This window comes from Sinocyclocheilus grahami, unplaced genomic scaffold (genome assembly GCF_001515645.1).
Source record: "Sinocyclocheilus grahami isolate Dianchi unplaced genomic scaffold, SAMN03320097.WGS_v1.1 scaffold602.1, whole genome shotgun sequence".
Classification (NCBI taxonomy): domain Eukaryota; kingdom Metazoa; phylum Chordata; class Actinopteri; order Cypriniformes; family Cyprinidae; genus Sinocyclocheilus; species Sinocyclocheilus grahami.
Window position 1 is genome coordinate 478,268 of NW_015505781.1, and position 22,649 is coordinate 500,916.

The following is a 22,649-nucleotide window of genomic DNA, read 5'->3' on the forward strand; positions in this document are numbered from 1 at the left end:
TTTGCATCACACAAAACTGTTACATGTCTTCTCATTTGACATATCCAGCGCTTGCTTTGTATGCACCAGGACTTGACAGTCAATCTATTCAAGATGTCCGCATTGGTTGAATGTAATGTTGAATGTTTGCAAATCATTTCTGAGATCATTTTTTTCACTACTGCAAAACCACATGCTTTGAGTGATAGAAATGGGTCATGTTTTTTCTTGAATATCAGTGATACTATAGAGAAGGCAGCGCTGCATGCTATAAGCCAGTGCTTTAACTTGTAACATATAAAACACATATTTGATATTTCATGTTTTTTTTGTGTGTTTGAGGATTTACACCTTCTAAGTGATATCTTAATATAATCTCTGTTTTGGAGGTTTTTATGGAAATCAGCAAAGATTCGTAAGTGTACTTGTTCTGAGCTTCAACTAAATATTCAGCATGTTTACATGATTTAGGACCTAGATTGAGGTGAACTCCAAGGTTCCTTTTGAATATTAATTTGTATGTAGTAAGCTGGCTGCCTGCAGCTCTATGAATGAGCCGTTTGCTATTGTGTGTGTGTGTGTGTGTGTGTCTTAGACAGTTCAGGCATATTGCTGTCTTGTAATTGGCTGAATACTATAACCATGGCGACCATGGCAGCTTATCAGTATTCATTGGGCAGGCAATCTTCATATTTTTGGCTTCTCCACATCCTCCACCTGTTCTCAGTCACAATCTCTTCATAGCGCTTCTGCACAATTGTCTTTAATGCTGTGCTCATCTCATTCAGTTGTTAGCATTTGGGCAACTGACATTGTCGTTTCTGTTTATTTCCTTGAATATATTTAGTTTACTTCTAATTTTAAATATATTTAATCGACGGATGCTTAGCCTGTTTAGTTTTTAAATTGTGTCCTCAGATCCATGGTTAGTCAATTGTTAACATAGGCTATGCTTTCTTCACTTTGATGAAAATGCATTTGGAGGTAAAATAATTGTAGATGCAAATGTAAATAGCATCTTTAACAAGCCATATTCAAAGACGGTGGGACACAAGAAGAAATTAGATTTTTTTTTGTAATTGTGTAAGGTTACAGCGAGATTTAAGAGTTTTTTTGTTGTTGTTTGTTTGTTTTTATCAATGTTTGTGGTTACATTACTGAATTCAAAAGGGCACAAGTCTTCAGTACATGTTAGGTTAGTTTAACCAGATTTCATGTCTTTGTATATCTCTTTTTATGATGAGAAAGCTTACGGTTAATAATAATAATAATAATGCATTTTATTTATAATGCGCTTTTCTGAAACCCAAAGTGCTACAACACCATGAAATAATAACAATACATTAATAACAAAGTACACTCAATTACAATAAACAGCTTTAAAAAGAGGAGTCTTTAAAGACTTTTTAAAACAGTCCAATGTTGAAGAGTGTCTAATCAGTGAAGGAAGAGCATTCCACAGATGGGGAGCAGAAACAGAAAAAGGTTAAGCTTGTAGTCCCTGGGTGCAGATCAGAGAAGTCGCATAATTTTAAGACAACATTTAGTTTTACTTTCAGGTTGTATGTCCCACAAATTAAATTTTTGTTTGGTGCATAAAGTGGCATTTAATTAATCACTTGCAGCATATTGATGCTTTTTACAGTGTTGTGATGAGTTAAGTGCAGTATTTTTCTTTCTCTTTCTCGTCTATATCCCACTGATTTCGTAAGAAGATTTTTCTAGATTCAGGATGCTTACATGCATGTGTAAGTTTACTTCCTACAATCTAACTGAATAAAGTGCCATAAAATGTGCTGGGATGTTAAACAAGCAGATACATGTTGGCACAGAGCATCCTGTAGGCCCGCCCCTTCTCGACCAGGTCACATGTACAGTGTTGTTCCCGCTGATTGGAGTCGCTGTGGCAACAAGGGGTGATCTCACATGCGTATGATGGCAATGTGCAAAAGCAGGACAGGTTCCATATACGTGTGTGTTTGTGTGTGTTAATAAGTGGAAGATTCACATGTATGCACTTGTGTGGGTGTGGATCTGTGAGGGTATTAAGAAACCACTTAAATGTATCTGTGCATGTATGCATTCAGATCTGTCATGGTTGTGTGTGTAATTGTGTATATCAGTGTTTCAGCAAATCATGATTTATCAGAGTCAATGCACGGCTTATTGACATCTCAAAGAAGCAGGCAGGTCTAGTGCCAAAATGTCCTAACCCTAACCCTAACAACCCTGCAGCATGATTCATGGAGCAAATTAACCTCAGTGTCAAGATTTAGAAGCAGTACAGTGATTGCAAAAAGTCAAAATACTGTCCTTTAATATGATATACAACCCTTAGTAACATGTGTAAATTCTCACAAATTTCAATGGTTAAAATGTCACAGTTCAGTCCTGCATTTAGTAGTTCAATCTTGACCTGAACACTTCAAAATCAGTGAATGAATTAGACTATTGGTTTGATTTATTGTGTAATGCTACTGTTGATTTTGTTAAAAATCTGTCATTGTGTATTATACAATATATTATATATTTTCTCAGTGTATATAATTGGTAATATTACATTGCATGATAATGACAGTTATAAAATACAAGATTGAATAACATTGTTTTTACTCTAAGTCATAAGCAATCTGTGCAATAACAGCGTTGTACCACCGTATGTGTTAGTGGCGTTAACCGCAGCGGTGTGACTGAGCATGTCTGTTGTCTGCTGAATTTAGATTATGCAAATTCTCAGAGCTATAAATAAATCAATAACTGTGTCTCCGTGTACAAAAAAGCTGTTTTGAAACCTATATGGTTCAGAGGAGTCTCCCTTATTGTGTTGTAGTATACCGAAAAACTAAAATCTCTTAGGCTATAGGACTATGCACAAAAATGCATATACAATTTGATTACGCTTACAGCTAATGGTATAAAAATATACACATTTGGCTGGAAAAGCTGCTGGCCTCCGGCAGTGTGTTATTTTGCATGTTTACTTCTTGCTGAACACATGAAGAAACCATCCAAAGCTTTCTGTTAAGCTGTCAACATCTGCAAACTACAGAGCTATTTACACACAAAATGTATGTGTATTTATGCCTAAATATGTAGAAAGATAAATATAATGTTATGCTTTGGATCAGTGCGACAGTAGAGCAGAGCAGCACAGTGTGTGTGTGTGTGTGTGTGTGTGTGTGTGTGTGTGTGTGTGACTCTAGGGAATGCATAGCTGCAGAGATCTCGGGCTCTGTTGGCCAGAGACATACTTTGAGGTGACAGTCATGCAGCCTCTGCCAGTATTCTCCCATACAGAGGGATGGTTTGAAACAGAAAGAGTAATTTCATCTGAAAAGTCACCAGTGGTGAACCCCCCTCCAGGTAAATGCAATGCTGGTTACACCAGCTGCAGCAACTCTTTCTGGACATCCAGAGATGATATCCTGCAAAGATGGAAGACAGTAAATATGTTTTTGCACATTTGCACATGCCATAGACACAGCAACATGACAGTACTACTCTGAGATTCATGCTCACACACACACACACACACACACACACTTCACAGCATATTGTTCAGTTGTATAATGTTCCGGAGTGTTTTTTTTTTCTTGTGTCCAATTTGACATTTTTTCAGCAAACAGATTCAGCGAATTAGTCAATATGTTATTTTTTTCCTTTGTGTTGCAGGGCTGAAAAACTTGTGACCATTACTTACCCACTGGAAGTGAGCAGGAGTAAACTGGCATCAGTGTTATCAAAAGATAATCCAACATGAGGTGAGTTCTCAGATTAATCCAAATGTAAAAAGCAACACAAAACGTAGCCCATAAATATATTTGTAAAATGTTTGGCGTTATTTTATCTGATAGATTTATGTAGTTGCAACAAAGCATGCTGGTCTCAAAACAAAAGTCTTGATTCAGATTTAAATCAGACAAAGTGTTTCATAACCACTTAAACTATATTTGGGTACTATTGTCTTACTTTTTCAGATGCACTTTTTAAAGGGGTCATATGATGAGATTTCAAGTGTTCCTTTCTCTTTGGAGTGTTACAAGCTGTTCGTGAATAGATAAGATCCCTAAAGTTGCAAAGACTAAAGTCTCAAACCCAAAGAGATATTCTTTATCAAAGTTAAGACTCGTCCATAACGCCGCCCAAATGTTCACACAAAGAAAGAAGGCATTACTGTATTGTTGCTGCTGCAGCCGCCGCCATGTTGTGAAGACGCTGTATGTTTCGTTGCGAAAGTGAAACTACTTTGTTTGGCCTTCCAAAAGAGGACACGACTAGAAATCAGTGGTTAAGTTGTATTAACAACACTGTTCCAGAACAGTTCAACCCAAATATTCAGATGTGTCCAGCGCATTTTATGGAGGACTGTTTCCTGATCCTGGAAGAGAAGACTGACTCACAGCCTGTAAGTACGTTTTCATATTTAAAGAATTTGCCACTGCGAGTTTTGAGCAGTGTAGAGTAGCACTTGCTGTTTGTCATTTCTCCGATCACAAATGCAGACATTGTTTTATGTTTGCACGGCGCGATGCAACGCAACGTGTAAAAAGACAGTATAAGTGATTATAATCTGTGATTATGTCCCCACTGGATGCAACAAATGCCTCGTTTATAATGGGTTTTATGTTTTTGTCACGGAATCACAGTATGGTAGGGGCGTAACATTTCCGTCATACGCTTGAGGTATTCGGCCAATCACAACGCGCTGGATAGCTGGCCAATCACAGCACACCTCGCTTTTCAAAACGATGAGCTTTGTAAAAACCAACGCATTTCAGAAAGTCGGGGCATAGAGGAGAAACAATAATGTACAGTATGTGGAAAATAATGTATTTTTTGGACCTTAAAACGCATAAACACATTTCATTACACCAAATACACAAAATAATGTTCTTTTTAGCAGCATCATATGACCCCTTTAAGTCATTTCCCATCCTTTTTAAGTTCTTTGTATTCTTTTTCATTACATTATAATATGTAGTCACACCCAGCCAGGACATATTTTAATTTTAAATTTTACTTTATAAACTCTGAATGTCCATACTTGGAAAGCTGACTAGCAAAGTTAGCAAATATAAGAAAAAAAAACACTAGAAAAAAATAGCAGTTAGTGCTAGCATGCATGCTGTCAGTACACTATACCTGAATATCAGCAGCACACAGGCAATGCCCGGCTGTTTTATGCATACTCTGTGGCCCCTCCTCTCTTGTGCCTTGCTGTGGTGTGATTAGTGTTGGCCCTGAGGAACAAATGAAGTCTGGCGCCTGCGTTTGCATGATTACAGTTGGCCGTGGCACAAAGGGAAGAGCCCACAAGGACAATAGATGTCAGTTTACAGCATGCCACCCCATGCTTCTGCTGTGTATCAAACGTCCTGTATCGCTGTGTTTTATGTGACATGTTTGAATGCATATGGTGTCGTAAAATTAAATCTGTATTGGGTGCTGTTCAAGCGCAGTTCAATATAACAAAACAAGATATAGCATGTAAAAATATACATTCATGCATGTCACTGCATGATTTAGGTCTTATTAATAACATAAATGTTTTAAATTTGAGAAGTAATTTGATTCACTGAACAATCCCTACCTCCTACAAAAAGTATCTTATATAACCAGTCTTTTAATGCTTTTCTATTTTTGTCTAATTTTCAAAAAGCTAGTTAGCCATTCACAACTACAGATGATGAAGCATTTGTGCATTCATTAAATATCCAAGCATCTTCAAGTGGAGCGCATAACAGCGACGTGCAATGTGGTTGTAAACCGCATCATCCTTTCCTTCTCAGAACAAAGAATATGAGCATGGTAATGCCATGCAAATGTATGCATGCATTCATTAAATATCCAAGCATCTTCAAGTGGAGCGCATAACAGCGACGTGCAATGTGGTAAACCGCATCATCCTTTCCTTCTCAGAACAAAGAATATGAGCATGGTAATGCCATGCAAATGTATGCAGATTTCAAGCAGCAAGGGGGAGGAGTTGAGAGGGAAAGCAGAGGAGAGGCTGTAGTGGAGGTTCACTGCAAATACACTGAACGTTAACATTGATATATATTCTCGGGGTACATTGTTTTAAAAATTCCGGCGGAATGTCGGATTTGAGATGAAAAGACATTAAAAAGTCATGCATATTAATTTAAATCCTTTGCATACATCCTACGACCTTGTATTATACAATCTACATACGTTTTGCTCATTGCTGCCTCCTTTATCACTTCCTTTGACATTTTTGACTGTGTATCATAGTCTTTTTTTCACCACAGTGCTTTAGAAGTGATATAATATCACTGTTGCATTTTCAGAACGATATATATTTAAATATAAAATATATCAATGAAATAAGTGTAAAATAAATAAAAAGTGTTAAATAACAAAACCCAAGACAATTTATTGCTAGGCTAAAAATAGAGGTATAGAGATGTCATTAAAGAAATTAATAATAGGTAAATAATTTATTCCCCTTCAAATCTAGGTAGTGAATTTCAATCATTTTTTTCAGCCTAATAAAAATGTGGGTTAAAAAAAAAAGAGGTCAGTGCTTTAGTTTGATCAGAATATGGCATTTATATGTGTCTTGTTGGCTTTTCATTATTCCCAAAGAGAAATATTGCAAATATAAAAGCCCCTCCCCATTAACAGTCTGAAAATGGGACTTGATGAAGTAAACACTCACGTGACTGTAATATTAGTTTAGCCACTGAGCACCTTTAGAAAATATATCATAAAAAAATTATACAGTATATAATTCAATATGTTGATTTATTTTCTTTCTTTCTTTCTACTTCATTTTTGGATCGCATGCACACTTTTGTGTGTGCTTTTCTTTAGATGTGTGGCAACCTAGCCTGGGCATAATTTGCAAGGCATGTGTAGAGCATTAATACAATTTCTAAATGTGTGTGATTGGGTGTGGTTGTCTGTATGCATGTGTTTACCACTTCTTCCATTTCCGAAAAGATCAGTGATTTGTGTGCAACGGCACATGAAAGACCGTTAAAATAATGCTCATCCCCAGACAGGAGACACAATACTGCGTTAGTCTGTGGCACACACGTCTGGGCCTCTCCTCAGACACAATATGGCGAATGGAAAGAGAGAGAGAGGAGGGGGGTGTGAAAGCACAGACAGACACTCAGAATAATGCATAATGATGTTAACATTCCTGCATGTCTAATAGAGCAGGACCCAGCCACAGAGAGATGCACCAAGTCAGACGAAACACACGCTTTGTGTGTGTGTGTGTGTGTGTGTGTGTGTGTGTGTGTGTGTGTGTGCCCATGCACTCAGCATCCTGAGATACATTAATTTAGACTCTTTATGCATGGGTGTGTTTGAATCTTTTCTTTGAGGTTATGACAGCGAGCGCTGGCCCAACAGCTTCAAACCGTTGCACATCTTAGAAACACACTTTCACATATGTCATGTGTGAGGATGCAAATAGGCACTGATTTTTTAACATAGCCAAAATGCTTTTGTAATATTTAGTTATTTTGCACTATAGCTGTGGTTTAGCAAAGATATATTGTGCTAGGTTGTGTCTAAGAATTGGAAAAGAAGACTGTGGGTGTGTGCAGGAAGAGTCGCAATGACAGTATGGCTCCGTCCATCATGCATACGCATACACGAAAAAATAAATACAAGCAGCCACAAAGCAACTCTCCTTCCCCATTTCAATACGCTCTCGTTCTCTGACATGGGCGGCTGTATCATTTTAATTGGGAGCTTAGACTGAGGTGAGATTGCCCCGTTTCTATTTATTTCATTTTGCTAACCTCACATCAGGCAGAACCGCACCAATGGGACCAACTGAATTGGATATGAAAATAGACAGGACGCATTTGTCGAGGGAGAAAAAGAGTGAGAGAGAGACAGCCGTCGTCTCCAGAGGAAGGCACGTGAGGAAGGAAAAGCTCATTTTCTGTGGCCACCCCGTGCCGTCTGCATTGCAGATCGGTGAAAATCCTTGCGAATATGATGGCGAGGCTCGGGAGAGGGTTTATGTTATCTGTGCCTTTGTTACGCTTTGTTTTTTTCTTTCTTTCCTTCCGTATTTTTTCCTCTGTGGTCGCCATAAAATGTCAAGTTAATTTCCTGGGTGGTGTGAGCGACGCCTCGCCTCACCATGCACCATGTGTGTGACATGATGTGTGTGTGGTAGCTTGTGGGGGAAGAGGTTTGCAAGGAGGAGCTCATGCAATGTGCCACGTTACATGCAGGTGTGTGTGTGTGTGTGTTTAGCTCAAATTTTGTTACTATATACAGTATATGTGTGCGTATTGTGCGAGTGAACAATTTCTGTTTCTGTGTGTGTGTGTGTGTGTGTGTGTGTGTGTGTGTGTAAATTAGCCGTTGCTGCTACACTGTGTTAGTGGGAGTTCCAGCACTTCATTTGAATGCGACACATTGTGAAGGATTATGGGTTGATGATTTTCCAAGAGGATTCAGACCTGAACCGTATTATAGGGTTCACAGACATCTCTCAGCAAAATTAAACTCCTACACCTAAATAAAACTAGTCTGGCTGAGTGTGTGTGTGTGTGATTGAGATATATGTACAGTATATATAGCGCATATGTATGTAGTCATATGTCACCATTTCTTAATATATATTTATCTAAGTGCACTGCAGCGAACTGTAATTTCCTGGAAATATGATATTGCTTACTTTGGGAAATAAAATAGAAAACTTATGTTTTCAAATGTTTTCATGTAAAATGACTAGTTGTAGTCTTTATATTCAACTGAAGTAGGTGTGTGATGAATAGCGAGGATTGCCAGTGATTTGACAAGCAAAAGTATAGTGTGAACACAATCCATTTTCACTGGATCCACATGGTTTTAGGTAAAAGGCTCCAAGGATGGTTATTAGTGTGGGATTTTGTGTCTATCATTTTGATTTTTTCTGTGTGACGTGTGAATATAACTGTATATGCATTGTATATGTTTTTTCCCTCTCTATTCCTCACAAACTGATTATCCTTGAGACTCACTCTGTCACACAAACCATTTCAAAATTGTGTGATTTCCATACAGAACGGCCTTGATGTACAGAGCACAAGCACTCTGGCAAATCTTCATGATCCATTAAAGTCTCCTCTTGTTCTTGCTCTCGGTGATGTTGTTCGTATCCTTGATACCGTATGGCCACAGCCGAGGCATGTTGATCGGGGAATTCAAATGCGTGAATATGCGGCATAGGTGTGTGTATTCAAGAACGTATTCTGATAGACCTGAAAAATTTTTAAATGTGGAGGAAGGGATTAGGCATTTGTCACTCTCGCTTATGCTGATCTGTGCTTCTGCCCTACAAATGTCACATCCCATAAGTCGGAAAAATCTCACCAGCCCTGCCTAATTGCACATATTCATGATGGCACTTTGCATATTGCTTGTAGTGGATTGGGTAGCGGTGTGAGAGAGATATATGATGGCAAACGGGAGGGTGACTTCACCAATGACGGTAAGATGGTAAGGTGGGACCTCCACACCTTTTCGTAATGCCATTTAACTGCTATGAATCCAATTTCAGTATACAGATGTTGTAATTTTATGACCCTACAAATTCATAACATTTTATTTAATAACAAAAATTGGCATTAATAACATTAGTAATACCAATAATAGTAATAATAATAAAAAATATATTATTTTATTATACCACTATTATATTGTTTTATTACTTTATTATACACAAACTATTATTATTGTTGTTGTTACTGTTGATTTCTTTTTATTTTCTTTATTTGTATCACTGCCTCGACCGCCTTTGCATTTTAATGATGAAACAAATAAAAAACAAGGGAATGAGTGTGCTTACTAAGGCAAAAATTGTACAGATATGTGAGGAGTCTGTGTGTGTGTGAGTGCTACAAATAGGTATAGAAGATAGATGCTGTAAAACCAAATGAAAGAGACAGGAAGCAGAACCGAGAGTCCCTCATCTCTAATGGCTGAATGTGAAAAGTAGTTTTGAGTGGGGTGTACAGAGCGCTATCAGGAGCCGTCCGATTAATTAACGAGCACAGTGAGGACTTTCGCTACTGCTTGGGTAAACAGCTATTGTTCTTGGTCCTGAGGTTCCCAAACACGGGGGTAACAATGATGATATTGTCCCTTTACCCCTCATTAGGGGCAGTGTGAGGGGAAACTTGGAGAAGCGATATGTGTGTGTGTTTGCAGTCACTCTCCCATGATCCCATTACTGCTTACTGGTCCTGGCTCCTATCACATCTTTCGTGCCAGCTGCAGAGAGAGAAAGAGAGCAAGCCTGTCATAGCATCTTCACATCAAAACCTGAGAGGAAGGGGGACGCGGAGAGGAAACGAAAGAAAGAGCATGTTGTGTTTGGACTTCATTAGCATAGAGGAAGAGGTGCACAATGGAGGACTTTACATCCTTGTTAGTGAGAAGCAATCAATTAACAGGGCCAGACCGACCCTGGCAGAGCAATGTGGGGTCTTTGAGTGAAATTTCTCTCTGCCTGATGAATAAATGTCATTAAAAAAAAAAAAAATGAATGTGTCACTGCATTCAAATGCTTGATTGGACTCTCAGCAGCAAGTGACAGGGTTTTCCCATTGTGTGTGAGCTTGTGTTTGTGTGTGTGTGTGTGTGTGAGAGAGAGAGACAGAGAGAGGTAGAAAGTCCATACATGATTGTCAAAGGCACAAAATACACCTTAGTGAAAACATAGCTTAGTGTAAAGGAAGTGTATAGAAACACAAAGACATATATGTCTGTCATCAAACCCTCTCAGAGCTTGTTTTGATGTTATTTTCTCTTCCTCTCTCTACTCTATTTACTTCATATCAAATATATCTGATACCTGGAATTTCCTAACCGTCTGTGGATTTGTTAAGTCACATGTCACATATTATAAGTAACACACAAGAATGCTCTCGAAATTGTCAAGACACCCAATGCCCCATTTCAGCTCCTGGCGGTGATGGCTTTTACAAAATAAAAGTTGCAGAAAGGTCTGCAGCAGACATTGACAATTGCATATAAAATTGTAGATCCCACCACTCCACCCCAACAAACAAATCCTCATCTGTGATTCTTGTTCACCGTTATCCCAGACTCCTGGATGTTTTTCTCCACCTGGGAAATTGGCCTGATAATGGCTGCAATCTGTATCCAAAAGGCAGGAGACATTTCATCTCCGGCAACCCGCCTTGACTTCTGTCTAGAATCTCTAATTGAGCGGCATCAGTCAATCACTGTGATGTAAAATTATTTGTGAAACTGATGACTTTTTCGATGAAAATTGTAAAGCTTAAATAATATATTTTAAGAATTGTGTAATAATTGCATTTAAAGTTTGAAATGTGTTCTAAAACAAAAATGTAAATTTACTTTTGGCAGTATAGTAATACTAAAACATATTATTAATATGATTCTTATTGTTGCTCTCATCAATAGTGATGTCAGTTAAATATTGCACACACTGAACAAATGAATACCAAAAAAATGAACAGATTTGTCAGCGCTGTTTTATTCTTTTTTTCTTAAATGTGAATATGGTGGTGTTGTTTATTTATAATATTTCAGTGTGTGAGTAATGCAGCATTGTGATTTCTTGCTGATTTGGTCTGCCATCCCTAAATGCTTCAAGAACATCGCTTTTGATTGGCTCAGGGTTTACGTGCCAAAACGGCATAATGTTCAGCGGGGCACAAATCTTCATCTTTGCATTTCTCATTTTCCCCTTCTCACAGACTTCTCGTCTTCTCGTTTTGAGACATCAAATATTATTCACTGATTTTTATCTAAAGCCACGCGCAACTATGTCCGCCACTACCGTGGGCACCGCAATCCCAGCAAACTCGTCAAGACGACAAGGACATATTCTAAATTTAAGGCCTTAATTTCAAACCTCTTTATTTTCTCCAAATCATCACATGCGAGTTGTATCCAAATCGAAGACTTGCGGATTTGTCGCCGAGGCATCTGCTGTTAAGCTGATGGTCCCTGCCTACTCGTCCCTCAAATGTCTATCAAACACCACACACACACACCCCTGTATTTTCTAAAATGCCAGGTGCTTCCTCCGAACCCTCCTCTTCTGCTCCTTCCTGCACTTGTTCGGCATAACCGTTGTGTTTTAAAAGGAAGCCCAGGTACATTATCGTCCCTTTTATTAAATTCTAATACAGAGTGTGTCCGTCGCAGTGTCCTCCGATCTGCAAATCCGCGCCCACGGTCTTTGTGGCAGCCTCATTTGCATAGAGACTGCCGTTCGCTTGGCTCTCCGTTAATGGCCCATTACCGTGGCAACCGCATGTTGTAAGCAAGGGAATAATTAATGACGACCCGGTGACATGGGTACTCACAGCAGAAGCGGGCAGCAGTGCTCGGGTGGTATTCTTTAGAAAGCATTAGCCAACATTAGGCAGAAATGCAAGGCGCCTTGATGTGTAGAGAGGAACAAAGGGATACGGAAAGAAAGAAAGCACATAAATGTGTGAGGATGGATGGATGGATGGATGGGCGTGGGCACAGTCACGTCTGAGGATGTAGGGCTTCCGTATATTCTGAAAGTCAGCACCGGCAAGAAAGGAAAGATCTGAATACGATTGACACTCTAATAGAGGTGGTTTGTATTGCAGCTAGGGCAATGCACACGCTGTGTGTGTGTGTGTGTGTGTGTGTGTGTGTGTGTGTGTGTCTGTGTTTTGATGAGAGTGTGCTTGAACATGCTCCAAGTTGAAAGTTGAAATCTTCAATATTTAATACAGTGAGAGAGAAAGAGGGTGTGTGTGTGTGTGTGTGTGTGTGTGCGGGCACGGGTGCGGCTGGAATGATTATTTGTGACAGAAGACTGTGTGTGTGGGATCAGTCAGCTGAATGTAGGGCAATGTCAGAAAGCCTTTTTGCCTTCTGTGGGTGCCGCTGAGAAGTGAAAGGGCGGGGGGTGCGTGCAGCCCCTCTCTGCAACTGAGGAATACCCCGTGTCAGTGCACTTTTCCCTCTTTTTGTTTCATCTCGGTGGTTGTTATTTGAGAAAATGGCATGTGCTGTGATAAAATATGAGATCTCTTGCATTGCTTCAATGCAACACTCAAATGCGCTTTTACAAAAAAATAAGACAAATACATTAGCAACTATCTCTCTTTCACAGGGCATGTTGCAATACTTCTAATAGTCCAAATCTAATAATAGCTGGTGGCAGGGTCCAATAATAAGCCACCAAGTGCCAAATACAAGTATAAATTGACTTTAGCACATAAATAGAACACTTGCCAGTGGCTGGTAACTGTAAAGAAATGCAATGTGTAATGTATGGTTTAAGGCATATATACACTACTGTTCAAAAGTGCAACAATACTTTTTTTCTAAGAAATTAAATCTTTTACTTAGTAAGGATGCATTAAATTGATCAAAAGTGACAGTAGAGACATTGTCACAAAAATAAATAAATGCTGTTGTTTTAAAAGAATAATAAACAGAATTTTAAATGTCATGAATTGCAAAAAATATTAGGCATTTAATATAAGCAACTGTGAAATATGAAAATACTCAAATAAAATTTTAACTGTTTTCAAAATTCGATAATAATAAGAAATGTTACTTGAGCATCAAATCAGCATAATGATTTCTGAAGGGTCATGTAACTGAAAATTTGGCTTTGCCATCACAGAAATAAGTTACATTTTAAAATATAATAAAACAAAACAAAATTATAAACGCAACACTTTTGTTTTTGCCCCCATTTTTCATGAGCTGAACTCAAAGATCTAAGACTTTTTCTACGTACACAAAAGGCCTATTTCTCTCAAATAGTGTTCACAAATCTGTCTAAATCTGTGTTAGTGAGCACTTCTCCTTTTCTGAAACAATCCATCCACCTCACAGGTGTGGCATATCAAGATGCTGATTAGACAGCATGATTACTGCACAGGTGTGCCTTAGGCTGGCCACAATAAAAGGCCACTCTAAAATGTGCAGTTTTACTGTATTGGGGAGTCCGGGGGGGTCCGAAAACCAGTCAGTGACCACCATTTGCCTCACGCAGTGCAACACATCTCCTTCGCATAGAGTTGATCAGGTTGTTGATTGTGGCCTGTGGAATATTGGTCCACTCCTCTTCAATGGCTGTGCAGAGTTGCTGAATATTGGCAGGAACTGGAACACGCTGTCATATACGCTGATCCAGAGCATCCCAAACATGCTCAATGGGTGACATGTCCGGTGAGTATGCTGGCCATGCAAGAACTGAGATGTTTTCAGCTTCCAGGAATTGTGTACAGATCCTTGCAACATGGGACCGTGCATTATCATGCTGCAACATGAGGTGATGGTCGTGGATGAATGCCACAACAATGGGCCTCAGGATCTCGGTATCTCTGTGCATTCAAAATGCCATCAATAAAATGCACCTGTGTTCCTTGTCCATAACATACGCCTACCCATACCATAACCCCACCGCCACCATGGGCCACTCGATCCACAACGTTGACATCAGCAAAATGCTCACCCACTTGACGCCATACACGATGTCTGCCATCTGCCCTGTACAGTGAAAACCGTGATTCATCCGTGAAGAGAACACCTCTCCAAAGTGCCAGACACCGTCGAATGTGAGCATTTGCCCACTCAAGTCGGTTACGATGACGAACTGCAGTCAGGTCGAGACCCCGATGAGGACGATGAGCTTCACTGAAACGGTTTCTGACAGTTTGTGCAGAAATTCTTTGGTTATGCAAACCGATTGTTGCAGCAGCTGTCCGGGTGGCTGGTCTCAGACGATCTTGGAGGTGAAGATGCTGGATGTGGAGGTCCTGGGCTGGTGTGGTTATACGTGGTTTGCGGTTGTGAGGCCGGTTGGATGTACTGCCTAATTCTCTGAAACGCCTTTGGAGACGGCTTATGGTAGAGAAATTAACATTCAATTCACGGGCAACAGCTCTGGTGGACATTCCTGCAGTCAGCGTGCCAATTGCACGCTCCCTCAAAACTTGCGACATCTGTGGCATTGTGCTGTGTGATAAAACTGCACATTTTACAGTGGCCTTTTATTGTAGCCAGCCTAAGGCACACCTGTGCAATAATCATTCTGTCTAACCAGCATCTTGGTATGCCACACCTGTGAGGTGGATATCACAGATTTAGACAGATTTGTAAACAATATTTGAGAGAAATAGGCCTTTTGTGTACATAGAAAAAGTCTTAGATGAGTTCAGCTCATGAAAAATGGGGGCAAAAACAAAAGTGTTGCATTTATAATTTTGTTCAGTGTAGAAAACAGTTATTTTAAATTAATAACAGACGTCTTTCAAAAACATTAAAAAGTCTTTCCAACCCCAAACTTTTGAACGTAGTGTATATAATAAATTACTATAATAATTGTAACAGAAAAAAATATGTAAAATGCAGTTCCCACTAGCTTACTTTTGCAGGTTCTATTGTTTCTTTTCATCCTTACCTTCATATTTGTTGCAGTAACTTAGCTTCATCAAAAGAGACATTTATTATAAAGAACAGTCAAATATTCTGATATTTTTAATATTACATATATAGGTTCTTCACATCAGCTTATCTGTTAGAATAGATACGTTTTTTAGTATCTTTGAAGCACCAGTACACAAATGGTTCTCTAAGGAGCAATAGAACTACTTCTGTTCTATACTGGCATCTGGCTGCAAAACCGTTTTGCTTTTTAAAGAGTATGAATATGAATAATAGCACATAGCAGGGCACATAACACAGTGTTTTACACCCGTAAGAGAGAGGAGAGTGTTGTATTGCAGGGATGGAGGCTTGTCATTTAATTGAAAGAGGGCAGGGACAAGGCAACACAATGCACAAGGGCTCACACAGCAACCATGGGAATGAAGGCTACTGGGGTTCAAGGCCAATGCTAGAATAGAGGCCTGATGTTGCATTGTCTGTTTTGCCCTCACACATATTACTCACACACATATGCAAGCATACACATTAGCACACCACTACCAACAGAAGTCATCGGCACCCCCACAAGCACGGGTCTGTTTGTGTGCGACACAAAACCAACAAAAGTAGCAGCTCTGTGTGTATGTATGTGCGTGTGTGGGCACATTCACATGTCATGCTCACTCGTCCTATAGAAGCAACAGCTGTACATATATACACAGAGAATAAATATCCCACAGCTTTGTTTGTCTGTCCAGACAAGCTTGGAGCTAGCTGGCCAGCTAGCTGTGAGAAATGATCTAAGACCTAGTGAAAAGAAAGACTCTGGCCAAAGCTGAGGAGAGAGTCTGTGATTAGCTCCTTTGTTGGAGGTCTTTTGAGCTTCATTGGCTCCAAAGAAAGGCCGTCTAATGAATCCATCCAAGCTTGGCCCAAACTTTGTATGGACGACAAACTAAGTTATGGTGGTCTCCCTGTGCACCGCCGCACAGCATAATGATACAGAACGTTTGCACATATGGTCCCCTGATTTCAGGACCCCACGTAAGCACTTTCTTATATGCTTGGTTATCCGTCTGCTCCAAGACACCGGGGGGTTTACTGAGTCTACTGGGCCTGGTGTGATTCAAATGTGAATGGAAAGGCTACCATTTTGCTATGTATTTTTTGTTTGTTTGTTCGTTCATTCATTACTAATTATACTGGTATAAAATATTTTGTCAGTTTGAGAATGTCTTAGGGGCCATTCACACAGAATCTAGAGATGCGTCTAGAGAACTTTTTACTTGAGTTTTGCATTTTTAAAATGCAGTGTCATGTGTGAGATGCAGAATCCGTGTTTTCATTGTTATACTGTAGGGGGTGCTAGTACACATCTTCTGTACAGAATTTCCAAAAAACACAAGTGAAGAAGAAACCGAAACAACAGATGCTTCCACATGTATTCTAACACGATCATCAGACATAAAACAGTATCAAAACTGTGTAACATTACGGAATAAAATGTCGACCAATGAAGAGTTAATAATGACTGTCAAGCTTTGGGGTGTTGATCGACTTTATCTACGTTTTGATTATCATTCTGAATCCAATTCATAGTCTTTGTTCAGCTTTTTGTTCGAAATGTTGTTTATTTCTTTATTTTTTATTTATGAAACTTATCCACATTCAAGTGTTTAAAAAAAGAATGCATGAAGTTAGAATAATTTGTTTTTGTTTTACGAGCAGATGCCCCCTGTTTTTTATGTTTGTATGTTCAGATATTCATGTAACAAAATATATACAAATTAATACCTAAATAGGGACATAGTAGTATACTTTAAGTGAACTTTACATCATACTTTAAGAAAACTTATGAGTATACTTGCAGTATAAAACTACTAAACTAGTAGTTTACTGAGACTATACTTCAAAGTGTACTAAAAATGCTACTACAAGTATTTAATTAGTAAACTATCAGTATACCTATAAGTTCACTTTTAGTATAGTTGCAGTACAAGCTAAACATTTTGATGTAAACTAGTTGTGTACTCAAAGTTTACTACTGTTATACTTAAAAGTATACTTTTATATACTAGAAAGTAGGCCAATTTAGTCCCAAGGAGTATTGAAATAGTACACTTACAAGTATACTACTAGTACACTGATATTTGTATACTTACTACATAAAGTATACTTAAAAAATACTTGAACTTTACTTAAGTATACTTAATAAAATAAACTTGAAGTATACTACTTTTTGGTAAGGGATAGCAGCACTCAAGATTCATGATCTCCCTTAAGTTTGTGTCAAACCTGATGATTTGAGCATGATCCAAAGAGCAAACATGTCCTCCAGCATGATTTGAGAATGATCCAAAGAGCATCTTGAGCTTCAATAGAACCAAGAAGATTTGGCCATCTGTGAAAAAGCTTGTAACATGTATTTATTTGATTAGTGGCCAAGAAATAGTACAGATTCTGAAATAGACAGTTTATTTGTTTAAAATTTATTTCCAGGTTTGAATTAGACTCTTTTTTTAAATATTTTTTTAATTATCTCTTACTTTTGGATCTCCATTGTATATTCAGTGAATTTTTATGATGTTAACGTTTTGATGGGCAGTACTGAAATTCATAGTTCACCAAAAAACTGTATGACTTTCTTTCATTTGTGGAACATAAGACATATGTCAATTAGGGGTGTGCCATATCATACCAGCCACGATAATACCGGTATACGTTTTTACATGATAAAAAAAAGTGTCATATCGCGATATCAATGATATAGCGACACGATGACTTATGGCGGATATACGTTCCCTAGCGCGCACAACAACACCACAAGCCCAATAGGTGTGTTCAACTTGAAGCAGCGCTGCGCAGACTGATCGGTGTATGACATCAAAGTATCGCGAGAGCAGTACTAGAGTATATTTGAGTGCACACTCTTACCTTCAAAAATAGGCGAGGTGCATATCTTTAGCGAAACAACGCGGAGAGCCGTTTCTGAAACGTGCCGCGGCTCCGCTAGTGTAAACACAAGCATTGACTAGAGTGGCCGCGTCGGAGCCGTAACGCGCTGCAGACGTGTACAGTGTAAATAAGGGGTAAGTCACTTTCGCGGTATTTTGACGTCATACACCGATCGGTCTGCTTCAAGTCGAACACACAGCTGCTGCTGCCACCTTATGACAATAGATTTACACTTCGAATTAGGTAGTCTGTCATCAATGACAGTAGCACATTGGAAAATTATGGAAAATGTCCTTCATTTTGTTTGCACTAATAAATGCTGCTGCCTGCCAGCTGCAATCACCAATAAATCGTTTTGTGGTTTTTTTTCTATATCGTCATAAATATCGTTATCACAAATATTCTTGAAATATTGTGATATATTTTTGAGGCTATATCGCCAACCCTTAACGTTAATGTTATTTTATTGTCAGTACAATGGAAGTCAGTGGTCACCAAAACATTTTAGTTACCAACAGAATAAAGCTGTGACACAGCCATTCAGCTGTGAGGAGAGATAGGCTACTTAGTTCACTTAGTTGGCCTGTTCATCAAGATGTTCTCGACAAGGGGGTCCAAGACTCACTGTGGTTTGAATCTTTTTGTTTCCATCAGTTTGAGAATGTCCCAGCTCGGCCAGTACCTATTCTGCTCCACACACTGTCATGCATAACAACTTTATTGAGACCCAAATGGGAGCTGAAAGCAAAGAGAAGAGCAAAGGAATGATAGATGACGGGAAGTGAGAGAAAACGTCTCTTCAAGCAAGACTGGAAAAGTGTAAACATAGCTCAAGATTTACAGATCTAGATTTCAGTGTGGAGTAACACTTACAAGCTATTGTCACATCACTGCGGTCAACATAGTATAGAATATTGCAGCTTTGTTTAATTGGGTTTTGCTATTGTATATTATATATATTATTATATTACAAACTTCATGTAAATCCCCTCAGTTTGACCTGTAGGGAGCTCTTCCTTGACAGTTTGTTTTGGATGAACATCATGGTGTTATACTATTCAGAGGATTTAGAGCCAGAATTAAAAATCCTCACCATGAGGTCATTAACTATTTTATTTAGTATAGAATTGTCAGTCTACTGTGGGTATTTAAACTAGCTGTTTTTAAGCCTGGTAGGTACACCAACATCCCAGCATCCCAAGTTGAGGACCAGCATACTCATATTGTTCATTTTAATCATTGCTGATTTAATTTCCAACCTTCTGAAGTAACAAAGAAACACATTCTAGTATGGATAAGTATAAAAAAGGTACAAGTTAATTGTGTGCGAGAGGGGGAATAGGAACCGAGGGGAGTGGTCTGTTCAGGCTACAGACCTGAGAGAAGAAGTAGCCCATAGCTGAGAGACTCAACAAAAGGCCGTCTCTATCCATTGTGTTAGTGCTGGATTTCCCACGAGAGGCCCGTCTGCTTGAAAAGGGGAGTGTATCAGTTTCTCCTGACATGGATGTTTATTCATTCTGTGGCCAACTGCACTGCCAGCTCAAAAGGATTCACCTTACCGTTTTGATGTGTATGAACACACACACTTTTTGGGGGGAGATAGGTGAAAAAGAAAAACACTGGCACATGGAGAGACTAGTGTGAGCTGTGTGAATAGGCATGTCCACCCTCACAGTGACAGTGTTTGTGACAGTATCATGGTTGCTTGTCTGAACTTAGCTTTTGGTGTGAAGTGAGCCACGATTTTGTACTGGAGGATTTCAGAATCCTGCTGGAAGTAAACCTTCACTGCGGATATAGGATTCGTTTTAGAGTTTCTTTCATTGGATTTGGTCATTTGGGGAACCGGTATACTTTAAGAGACATTAAGAAATTTTTTTTTTCCCTTTACATCTGTTCATTACTTCCACTTGTTTCGAAGGAGGAGACAAGTGGACTATTTGACTTCCAATGTGTAGTTGACAGTGTTGCAGCAACGGGTTCAAATGAAGACACAATTATGATTATACACTTGATACTCAAGTTATTTGTGAGTTTAGTTGAATATGTATGGAATTTGGACTTTCTAATCATGCCAATTTCTCCATGTAACATTTTAATTTCTTTGAATAGCAGTCTAAATAGTGTCAAACCATTTCTGATGACAACTTAGCAACTTTCTGTAAACTGTTGATTTAAAAAATTTAAAAATAAAATGTATTCATTTAAGATGTTCAAATTATCCAAGATTTCATGGGAACCAAAACCCTGACCTTGAGGTTTCTAGCATCATTTGAGCTACAGGGACTTGAGGGACCTGACAAAAGACTAACATTTGTTATTTGCAAAATTTGCTTTTGTTATTGACAGAATTTCTTCTAATCAGATTTGTCGGACTGTTCTTTTTAACCACACAGGCTAACAGTGCTTCCTTTAATAAAGCTCATATTTATTCAAGGGGACTGTCCAATTCAATAGACTAGTTGTTTTGAGTAAAACATCTTCCAGTTGAGTTTTTATTGGTGGAGATGAAGGGTGAATGCTATTCAGCCTATAATAAGAACTCATTCTCTCATTATTTACAGAATGTGTGAATTGTTTTAGTGTATTATTAGAACTGAAGGCCCGTGACTATGTAAGCAAGCGTCTTGGTAGGGCTTTGTGTGGTGGGTATCTTACTAAGTGGCATTAGGCTATGTTGTTGAAAGGGTTCAACTTTTATGCCCCTATTAACAGTATTCAGGAACAGTGCGCAATCTGCACATGTAAAGTATCACTTTATTCACACTCTACATACTCTTGGATCTTGTTAACCGATCCGTTATCCACATGGACATGAGGCATTAAGGTCTGGACAATTCCCTTATTTCTTTAGCCGTCCAGGTTTAACAACTTTAGCCTCTGAGGTAGATAAGTCTAAACAAACTTGGCAAACTGAAACCGTCTCATTTCTGGAGCACCATTATCCTCTAAAATATCTCAACACTCAGCTTCTCCTCTCCCTCTTGACCCTTTGTGAGACAATTGGAACCTGTGGACCCGGTTGCCATGTTCAGTCTTGGCTTCAATGGCTCCATTGTTGTGCTGTAACAAGACGCCAGAGCTGGTTGTTTGATCCACTCTTCTGAAAAGTTTTCTTTGCCGTCGTCTTTTCTCATCCTTTTTTGTTAACCCATGGATCAGCTGAGAAGTTCAAGGAACATTGTTTTTTGTTGTGCAATCCCTTCCTGTATCTTCTCCTTTTTGGGAAAAAAGAAAACGTGGTTCGGTATGAATTGCATTTAAAACTTTAGCTAATTTTTCCACATGACTAAGTTGTCTCTGGAGCACTTAAGGTGATTATTACCATGCTAGTTTGTTGAAGCCTATCCACATATTTGTCTGGGTGTTGCTTGGTTTCGCAGCAGGTGTGTCTGTCAACCGACTTCTCAGAGGCAAAATCATGGTCTTTAGCGTGAAAGCATAGAGGCCGCTGTCTCTCAGCCTGAGTGCTAGCAAACTGTCAGAAATCACGTTTTAGTGGCTTGTTCAGGTCACGCTGAGAGAGCAGCCTCTTGTTCCTTACTGTCTCTTTCTTTCTGTCTGACTTTCCTTTTTCTTTCTTCTCCTTTTTGCTGCCCACATTTGTCAGTGTATGCTAAAATAATGCATATGGGCAATGCAGTTTTAATACTGCCATCCATATAATGCAAACTCTACAGTATGTAGCTCTATATTAATGCTACTTTAATCTACAATATCCTCTTTGTGTTTTTATTTTCTTAGACTTCTACTGATAATTAATCATGAATATATCCATATCAGCTGATTCACAGTGAAGGTTATCATTCCATGGTGGTAAACAAGAGCTAGTTTACATCTTTACTATAGCAAAGCATTGCTATCATTAAGAGCATCCACCAGCGTAAGGGAAGACAGACATGCAGACACCATCATCACATTATACAAGCTCTTATTGTCTGGCCGGCTGCTTTGCCTTGCGTGGCATGATTTGTGGGTAGCCATCTGTGCTCAGCCTCTTTTGAAATGTGAGAAAGAACATATGTATTTGCATAAGAATAATTGACACTTCAAATTAGCCATCCAATCACAAAAGATTATTTTTAGTGTATGAGGCTCTTCCATCCTGGGGAAAAAAATTATGGTAAGAGATGAAGATGCTATAAGATATTAAACCTGTAACAATATTTATTATTATTATTTATTATATTCTGAATTGTTAAATAATACAAACTAAATTAATTATAAAGACATTTATTTTCTTTTATATATTATGTATAATGTTTATTATTATTAAATAAATAAATAGCTAAAAAATAAATGCATATGGAAAAAAA

General features: G+C 38.7%; 1 long non-coding RNA gene across 4 annotated transcripts in view; it reads left to right on the plus strand.

The window, feature by feature from the left end:
- Positions 1-22,649, plus strand: part of LOC107557436 (uncharacterized) — a 45,085-nt gene that overhangs the window by 11,149 nt on the left and 11,287 nt on the right. For all 4 annotated transcript variants that reach the window (XR_001605391.1, XR_001605389.1, XR_001605390.1 and 1 more), the window contains one exon: positions 3,652-3,740. This is a non-coding gene — a long non-coding RNA (uncharacterized lncRNA). The remainder of the gene's footprint in view (positions 1-3,651; positions 3,741-22,649) is intronic.